The sequence below is a fragment of the Grammomys surdaster genome, unplaced genomic scaffold (genome assembly GCF_004785775.1).
Source record: "Grammomys surdaster isolate TR1022 unplaced genomic scaffold, NIH_TR_1.0 225, whole genome shotgun sequence".
NCBI classification, from domain to species: domain Eukaryota; kingdom Metazoa; phylum Chordata; class Mammalia; order Rodentia; family Muridae; genus Grammomys; species Grammomys surdaster.
This window is the reverse complement of record NW_021604670.1, coordinates 3311432-3321726: the sequence shown is the minus strand read 5'-3', so window position 1 is coordinate 3321726 and position 10295 is coordinate 3311432. Positions and strand designations below refer to the sequence as shown.

Here is a 10295-nt window from a genome sequence, read left to right as displayed (position 1 = left end):
AATAGGGTTGACAACCTTGGAGAGGCTGAAAACCAATTCTTGTACCAGCCTTCACCTGTCTCTTTCTCTCTCTGATTTTTCTTAGGGCCTTCACTATCTGTTTCATGCTCTCTTTAACCCTCCTTGTCTTGACTATATAAAGGCAACCTTCTTCTTTAAGAGCTGTACACAGTCAAGAGCTGTACACAGCCTTTTCTGTTGTAATAGAGTAAATCAAGTCCAATAAGGATCTTTGTGATTTTTGGAGGTCTCTTCAGACAGTGAAACGAGGGATTTCTTTAGATTAGTGATGTCAATCTCTAGCTATTTGATGTTCTTGTCAGTGGTCCTTCAAAGGTTTGAGTAGTGTAAGTTCGGAGGCCAGGATCTGGATTAGAACTTCTAACAGCAGACATCACGGGTGATTCATTTTTACCTGGGATGCTGCATGAGTTAAAGCTCCTGGGAGTCCCTCTTTCTGTCGGTTTTCTGGGGTTGGGTGCTGAGCTGCCACCTGTGACCTGCTCTATTCTCGAGCCCAGACCGGAAGTCCCGTAAATTATTTTTAATAAAGAAGAATGATAGTTTAACCACCATATGAATTGATTATTGATTCGGTTGATGCCTTGATAGACAAGAAATGGAAGATAAGCATTGTATTGGTGGTTATTTTAAATAGTTTGTGGCCTATAAAGTCTAAAAGAAAAATAAATGAAATAGGTAAACCAAATTTACATTAGATCTAGTTAGAGATAGTCATAGGATAAACTTCTTGGTGACTTTACTTCACAACAGAAAATATTTACTAGTTACATTCCATTGATATGTTTCACAAGGCATTATTTATTTATATAAAATACTACTCAAAGACCTTGTTTTAAAAGCATGAAAAAATCATAAATTAATCACTTAGAGGCTCATAAAAAGTGGATTACTCTGACAGCATCTGGCTCTACATAGATGCTCCTCTCAACAGAGTGAGTATAACTGTGTTTAAACTGGTGTGACAGGACAGAGGGTAATCAATCCTGACTAAGTAGCCATGATCATTGGTTGGGCTAATTCATGCACAAAGCTGTGTAGTCAAGTCAAACAGTGTTATTTTATGAGCTTGTTCCTTAAAACAGTTTGATTATTTTAAATTCCCAAGACACACCAAAAATAATTCATATGTTACTGAACTAGTATTCTTCTCTTTATTAAAAACAAAGTAGTAAGAAGATTAAATTAATAGTTCATGTACCAAAATACAACCAATTTACAACTCTATGTTTATTCTAAATATAAAAAATAATTATCTATATATGAAAACAATTAGTAATATTATAAAATAATAACTAGTGCTATATGTAGTACTATCATTTTATACATATTTTATTTTCATAATTATCTATAAATAATTAAAATATATAAGTAGTATTAATTAAAATTTGCATATCTTTATATATACAGAGAGAAGAAGATATAGAAAGGAAACTAAGAGAAGGGTTAGAGTCCATGAATATACTTTCCGTGGTTTTCAATATTTAGTAAGTATTAGATTGTATGTATTGGCTGAGATCTCCAGTAGAGCTGTTGTAAGAGCTATTGTAATTAGAGCTCAGAAGATTTTCAAATATATATTATGCCCTTAAACCTTAAGTTCAAAGTCAAGCAGGTTGGTATGCAATTCTGTTACTTTAAAATCCCATCCCACTATTTGCAACATTCTAAACAAACGCATTCTTCTCCTTATTATTCTATAACTGTCCCTGACCATTGTCCAAATTTTGGCTGTAAGAATCAGCATCTGTTTCAGTTAGCTGCTGTTAGAGCCTCTCAGAAGCCAGACATGCTAGGCTCCAGTCTTCAAGCGCAACATAGCATCAGTAATAGTGTCAGGGATTGCTGTCCACCCATGAGATGGATCTCTAGTTGGACCATTCACTAATTGGCTATTCCTTCAGTCTCTGCTCTATTTTTGTTCCCGTATTTCTTTTAGACAACAGGAATTGTAGCCCAGTTGGGTTGGTATCCCCATCTGTCCACTGGTGGTCCTATTTGACTACTGGAAGTGATCTTATTAGGTTCCAAATCCATATTGTTGGGCACTTAGATTCAGGTCACCCACACTGAGTCCTGGGAGTCTTCCCCATCCCCTACTCCAGGCAGCTGAATATGTTCATTCATTCTCCTGCTCCTCTGGTCATGTCTCCTGCCTCTCCCCATACCTGATCCCATTTTCCTTTTCCCCTCCCACTCCCTTCTTCCACCCAGGTCCTTCCTTCCCTCTGCCTCCCATGATTATTTTGTTTTCCCTTCAAAGTGGGATTGCAGCATCCTCCCTTAGGGGGGCTTTTTTCTTTTTTAACTTCTCAGGGTCTGTGGGGTACCATGTGTATTCTGTACTTTTTGGCTACTATTCACTTATCAGTAAGTACATAGCATGTATGTCCTTTTGTCTCTCGGTTACCTCACTTAGGATGAGACTTTTCAGTTCTATCCATTTGCCTGCAAATTTCTCAATGTCCTTGTTTTTAATAGCTGAATAGTATGCCATTATATAAATGAACCACATTTTCTTTTGTCCATTCTTCCTTCAGTTGAGTGACATATAGATTGCTTCCAGTTTCTGGCTCTTACAAATAAAGCTGCTATGAAGATAGTGGAACACATGTCCTTGTATTATGGGAGAGCATCTTTTGGTCATATGACCAGGAGAAGTACAGCTGGGTCTTCAGGTAGAACTGTTTCCAATTTTCTGAGGAACTGCTAAACTGATTTCCAAAATGTTTGTACATGTTTGCAATCCCACCAGCAATGGTCCTATGGAAAAGTTAGGGGAAGGATTGAAGAAACTGAAGGGGAAGGCAATCCCATAGAAAGACCAACAGTGTCAACTAACCTGGATCCTTGGAAGATCCCAGAGACTGAGTTACCAATCAAAGAGCATACTTGGGGTGATCTTAGCCCCTGGGCAAATATGTAACAGAGGACTGCCTTATGTGGCTTCAGTAGTAGAGTATGTGCCTAATCCTATAGAGACTTTATGCCCGGGTTGGGGGGCTATCTGTTGGTGGTGTACCCTCTTAGAAGCAAATAGAAAGGGAGATGAGGGTAGAGAATTCTGCATGGGGAACTGGGTTTGCAATACTTGGGATGTAATAAATAAAATAATTAATAAAACTATTATATATTGATAAAAAAATTTAAAATTCATCATCTTCTCCTACAAAAATAAATGCAGGGTGAAGAGTAACTAGAAAAGTCAAACAATGAAGCGAGACATTAATTTAACATATAACTCAAAAGCAAAAAAATAAATAAAAGAGTCATAAAACCCAAGTACTGAGATGTCTAATTTATTACACAAAAGAACAAATAAAATAACGATCAAGATTTTGCACTAAAAAGACAAATTTGAATGAAATGCTTAAAAATATTTTAATTTTGAATAGACTGAAAATTAGATCAGAATACAGCATATATAAAATAAAATAAATAATAGTAATATTTATAATAATAATACAAATTTTAAGAGTTCTTACTCGTATGTAGAAGCTAAAACCTAACACAGGGAAGTTAGTAATAGAAAATAATAAAGGTGTGTGGTATGGGAGCAGTTAAAGATCAGATGCATTTCACATCAATGTATTCATGAGTGGAAGTAGCACTCTGAACTTAATTGATATGTACAACTAGTTAATTAACCAACACAGAAAGAGAAAAAGATTTTCTGAGGCAGGTACAGTTTTCTTCTTTTGTTCTAATATTTTAAGTAGATTATGATTGCAAGAGTAAGAATTTTGTGAACTGGGGCAGATCAAAACTCAGCCTATGTATTATTTTAATGCTCTAATTTAATTTAAAATACTTGAATTATTTGTATATTGTTTGTATACATCTATTATCAACTTGAAATTAATAGTATATGGTAATTGGTAATCTCAGATTTTTCTTGTAGTATAGCTTCTAAAAATAGTTATTTCCCTGGCGGTTCTGGAGTGTCTGTTTGGTTGATAATTTTGTTCTTCCTATGGAGTTTCAAATCTCTTTAGCTCCTTTATTCCTTTAACTTTTCCATTTGGGACCCCATGCTCAGTCCAATGGTTGGCTGCAAGCGTCCACCTCTGTATTTGTCACGCTCTGACAGAGCTCCTCAGGAGGCAGCTATATGAGACTCCTATCAGTATGCACTTCCTGGCATCCACAATAGTGTCTGTGTTTGGTAACTGTATACGGGATGGATTCCCCAGGTGGGGCAGTCTTTGGATGGTCTTTCCTTCAGTCTCTGCTCCACACTTTGTCTACATATTTCATGTTGTGAGTATTTTGTTCCCCTTTCTAAGACGGACAGATAAACCCACACTTTGGTCTTCCTTCTTCTTGAACTTCATGTGGTCTGTGAAATGTACCTTGGGTATTGCCAGCATTTGGACTAATATTCACTTATCAGTAAGTGCATACCATGTATGTTCTTTTGTGATTGAGTTACCTCACTCAGGAAACCACCAACCAAGGAGTACACATGGAGGGACTCATGGCTCCAGCCAGATACATAGCAGAGGATGGCCTTGTCAGGCATCAATGGGAGGAGAGGCACTTGGTCCTGTGAAGGCTTGATGCTTCAGTGTAGGGGAATTCGAGGGAGGGGAAGTGGGAGTGGGTGGGTGAGTGGGGGATCACCCTCATAGAAGCAGGGGGATGGGATGAGGATTTTGGGGGGAACTAGAAAAGGGATAGCATTTGAAATATAAACAAAGATAATATTCAATAAAAAAGAAAGAAATGGTTATTTCAAGGCCCTGTATGTATGAAGGAATACCTGACTGAGTAGAATGTTATCTCAGAAGAAGAAACACAATTAAGGCTCAGCCAATTGGATGCTATGCTTAGGCTCTTTAAAATTAACCCAGATCTTAGTATCCAGACTCCAATGTCCAGTGAAAGAAGTGAAATAGGTATCCAAGTTGAAAATCTAGCAGTATCTACAATAAGGACTTATTTCAGCATACCCAAAATGTTTCTCATAAATAAGCTCTGCCAAAGATTATGTGTGTGGTTTTCTAGACTATATCAGTTCCCATTCAGATATCTTTGACCACCATGTTCAGTAACAACTAATGTTTTTGTTGAATAGAATAGATTATTTTACATGTTGTTAATAGAAGACATTGTCTATTTTTTAAAATATACTTTTGATTAGTTTGCACAAATTTTTTTGTTGTTGTTTTGGATGACAGTATTTTCTTTCACATTGCCAGAAATACTTTTAGATTATTCTCTTTCGTATTTGTTACCACGATTCTTGTATTATTTATAAAAGAAACAACACCACAAAACATAGCTCAGTCTAAAAACTCCTATGTCAAAAACAATTGAAAACCAATTAAAATTTTTATTTTCAAAGAGCTCTCTAATTGAACACAAGACCCTTTCAATAAGAAAATATCATGCCTGATACTGGAAACCTAGTCAAATATCAGTGCTGAGAAGTCATCTCGGAGAAGATACTGTCACCAGTTTACTAAGCTCGTCTATTTACTACCAGCAATATAAACATTTGTTTTTAACCCCAAATTTAAACGTAGTCTTCAAAATTCTTCAAATAAACTACTCCAGGCAATGGACGGAATCCATTTCAGAAAAACACAATCAATCAAAACGAAGATTATGGAATAGTCCACCAATAGGTATATCTAAAAAATACATACATACTGCTGCAAAAGTAAGGAAGAACGATTATAAGAGTCATGGGATCAGGGAGTATGCTGTGAGATCATTTCTCCTCGTAATATCAGAAGTTATACCAGTAACATCTCAGCAACATTTCTGCCTAGACATAAAGGGAACAACAACAACAAAAAAAAACCAATAAGAGCCATGCCAAGTGAATGGAGAAAAGCTCATAAGGGCTCAAACCTGAACAAAGAACAATTAAGGATTGCTGACAATGATAATTAAGTGCTGACAGTCTTCTTCAGGGGAGCACATACCAGTTAGTTATCCAATTCCAAATAGCCTCCCCTGATAATGTACACAGGAGTAACATTATACAGACTGAACAGGATTAAACACACACACACACACACACACTATACAATATGTAATATAATACATATGTACATGCAATATGAATATATGTATATGTGTTTATGTATATTATATATGTCTAAAATATGATATTTTGCTATCTTCTATTAGACAATATATCCTATATAAGCATACACATATATACACATAAAAATTTATACATATATATAAGTAGTTTATATTACACACACACACATACACACACACACACACACATATATATATGTATATATATATATATATATATATAGAGAGAGAGAGAGAGAGAGAGAGTGACATTTTATAAAAAAGAGGGCATTAACTTAAAGGAGAGAAAGTAGGGTGCATGAGAGGATTTGGAAGGAGAAAATGGAAGAAACAATGTTATATTATTACAAAAAATTCATGAATATCTTTAACAAATCTAATTTTGAATCAAGTAAATGGATCAGCACATATACTATGAGGAAATGTCGAAGATATTCTAAAAATGTCTTATCTTTTCAGATTAGGCATTATTTCTTTATTATAAAAGGGAGGCATGGAAATTATTTACATGATGAAATAGTTCAGAATATCAGTGGAATGGCCAGCTTCATGTGATACCTTTTAACAGTGATTTCAGTCAAGATACTTTCCAAGAATGTCAGCATCTCTAAATAATAAATAATCCTTGTTGTATACAACTACTTTGGTGCCTCCATTCTCTGGGACTTTGTCTCCAACTTTCATGCTGACAGGCTGAATCTCTCCATCCTTTCCTTTCAATGCCCAATCCCGTAGCCACTATCATTGCTTGCAATACTTTTGCTTGCAATAGTTTTCCTTGAGACTTTTCTGGAAGCATAATGCCACCTTTGGTTACAGTTTTGGCAGCACTCCTTTCAACCAAAACTTTATAAGAGTGGAAGAAACTTCCTAAAAGTTTGTCCAGCCATGAATTGCACTGGCACAGCTCCGGACTCTCCAAAAATGTCTTATTTTATTGGTTCATATATTGTGTTCAGTATGAAACATATGAACAATATGTCCATTTTTATGTCATTATTAATTATATGTTACTGCAATGCTTACTGAAATTAATTTTTTTCCTTCCCCCGTTTCCATAACTTCTTTAAAATAAATTTTTCTTTTTTATTCATTGATTTTTTAAAATTTTTATTTAATTTTTTTTGTACTCTAGATTTTATTCCCCTCTTGGCCCACCCTCTGAGTCTTCCCCATCCCATACTTCCTCTCCAGCCTGCTGTCTTCATGAGGATGTCCCCACCTCTCCAACCCCCACCTCACCAGATCTATTGGTTGTTTCACTTACTTATATTCCAAATATTATTTCCCTTCTGTGTTTCTCCTCCAAAGCCCCTATCCCACCCCTTCTCTCCCTGCTTCTATAAGAGTGCTCCCCCACCCACCCACCCACGCCTGCCTCATTGCCCTAGAATTTCCATATGCTGGGGCATCGAGCCTTCACAGGACCAAGGGCCTTCCCATTGATGCCAGATAAGGCCATCCTCTGCTACATATGCAACCGGAGCCATGAGTCCCTCCATGTGTAGTATTTGGTTGGTGGATTAGTCCCTGGGAGCTCTGAGGGATCTGGTTGGTTAATATTGTTGTTCTTCCTATGCAGTTGCAAACCTTTCAGCTCCTTCAGTCCTTTTCTAAAAAACATGTAGTTTAGTTAAAAGTTCAATATAGTTGTTGTGAATTAATTATTTAAAATTGGCCACTGGTCAAGCAGACTCTCTAAGCTGCAGCAGCTTGGCCTAGCTCAGCTGCCATGTTTCTTGGCCATAGGCCATGTGTGCACTGCAGCTAGAAATGCCAGCCAGAAACACCAGCCCTGCCACCCACGAGACATCAGTGTACGAGATGGCTCTGCCAATCTTCCAGGCTGTCTCCTCAAGGCTGGGCATTGCCCAGACCCTCCCGCCATCAACACAGGCCCAGTAGGAAAATGAGACTCTAATGCTTAAAGATTAATCAAAGGATTATATATTTGGTAATGATTAATAACAAGATGCCCACTCAGTCAGAGATGTAACCCAATACCCAACCTAGACATACCAACTACCTTTGACTGCAGAAGACACGTGAACATCTGCCTCCACTTTCCTCTCCTCCTTCTTCTCCCTCTCCCTCTCCCCCTCCATCCCCCTCTCCCTCTCCCTCCCACTCCCCCCTCCCTCAACCTCCCCCTCCCCCTTTCCCCTCTCTCTTTCTCTCCTAGCTCTTCCTCTTCCTTCTCCTCCTCTCCTCCTTACTCCTCCCACTTTAGCTCCTCCTACAAGTTCTTAGGCACTTAATTGAAAGTTATGGTATCACAAATAATCTATATCATAAGTACAAGGAGATTCTAAGGCCTATGTTTTTGAGGCTTATCAAACAATTATAAAAAATCTGTTTTAGCAAGTAGATCCACTTTTGTTATCTTCTATATGTAAACTAATATTAAGGGACTTCATTTGAATCACATGATAGGTAATAATATCTGTTAGAATGTTGAAGATGTAATTCATTATACACTTGTTATACCAGTTTTAGTTAAAAATCCTCCATCCATTATCTAAGTGATATCCTAGCTTGTTCCTTTGTTTATTAATTTGTAGTTTTGAGACAGGTCTCACCTTGTAGCCCTGCCTGGCCTGATACTTGCTATATTGTTCAGTCGAGCCTTGAACTCTTAGACATCTGTCTGAATCTGCCTCTCCAGTCATTGAGATCAAAGGTAAGGCCACCAAGCATGACTCAGTCAGTGATATTATGTTTCTGTTAGTTTTATTTCTATCTCTTTTATTAGCCTTCTCTTCTCAAAGTTAAAACTACTCTACCCTTACTTTTCATCTGGAAGTTTAAAAACATCTGTGCATTTATGACTTTGTTGTTTTGCAAATGCCTCTCCCATCTCTAAAACTAATATGGATTTTTTTTAAATAAACAATTTTCTGTTACTCTGAAAGAAATGTCTAAATTGAGCAACTTAAAGAAGGAAAGGTTCCTTTTAGCTTAGAAGATAATCAGCTGCATCCACTGTTGTTGAGGCAGTTCGAAGACCCTTGCTCTGAAGTGATATCCTCAAAGTTGAAATACTTCCTTCTAGCAGTCAGGATAAAGCTTATTAGACTCTGGAAGTTAATGAACCCACAAACCCCAGGAAACTCACCAAGCTTAGAAGACTTGGATGTGGAAAAAGTAAAGATTCACAATGTTTCTCTTTAGTTTACATAAGCAATAAACAATTCATAGGGGAAAGAGATGCTTCTGGAAAGCTACATGTCCATTTTTGGAAACTTCCTCATATTCTATTCTTTTAAGTTCATCACTCATTCTGGCTAAAGTTAATTTTTTGTGGCTGTTATTCTTTAATATAGTTGCTTTTGTGTCATTTATTTAAGCAATCCTCTGCACAAGTTCTTAAAATTCACTGAATTGTAATGCCACGCTTAGATTTAACCAAGTATTTGATAGGTCATCAGTATTCTACCCAAGAGAAAAAGTACTTTTTTTCATGCTTCCCAAAGAAATAAATTATAGCGTGAATCCAAACAGAAATTGATAGAACCAAAGATGAACAGGGAATTGAACCCATTGCATAACTCCTGCAATGGGTTTTATGACATAGAATTGTGTTTTGAGGCTGATACTTTTGAGATCAGAAAATCTGCAGTAGCAGTCCCAGAATGGAAACCGTCTTCTGAGTGATGTGGTGCAGTATTTGTGCTTCATGTTATGGGTGATTAGATAAGTATACTGAGGTCTATGAACGTGGAGCACCCTTGAGGAGAATGTCCAGGTGGTCATTTTTATCTTTCTGACATGCTTCTAACATAAATGCGCTCTGGTGTATGAGCATAAATATGACTGCAATCCACATGATAGACTAGAATATATTCCAGTTTCTGACAGTGGTATGAATGAGAATAGATCTTAATCACACCATGATGGGAGCAGCGTGGCTTTTACTGTAGGTGAAAAGACAGGCTTATCAGTGTTCCCAGAGAGATCTTGCCCTTCTAAGGGAGGAATTACACTGAGAGAAACTCTGTGGATATTATCTTCCATTTTAGCCTTTGCATTAACAAAAAAGAAAATGAAAGGCAAAGAATGATATTGAAGCTATATTGCCCTACTCCTAGTGGATAATAAGGGCAAAGGTACAAGTTAGACCCATGGTAAAGAGTCTTTCCTGTGCCAAACACTGAGAACCTGTGGAAAATAAGTTGAACAGAATGAATAGAGAGGAAAAAGTAGAAATGATAGTACAT

General features: G+C 36.9%; 1 pseudogene; it reads right to left on the bottom strand.

The window, feature by feature from the left end:
• Positions 1-6651: 6651 nt before the first annotated feature.
• On the bottom strand, positions 6652-6968 carry LOC114625946 (annotated as a pseudogene).
• Between the last annotated feature and the right edge of the window lie 3327 nt (positions 6969-10295).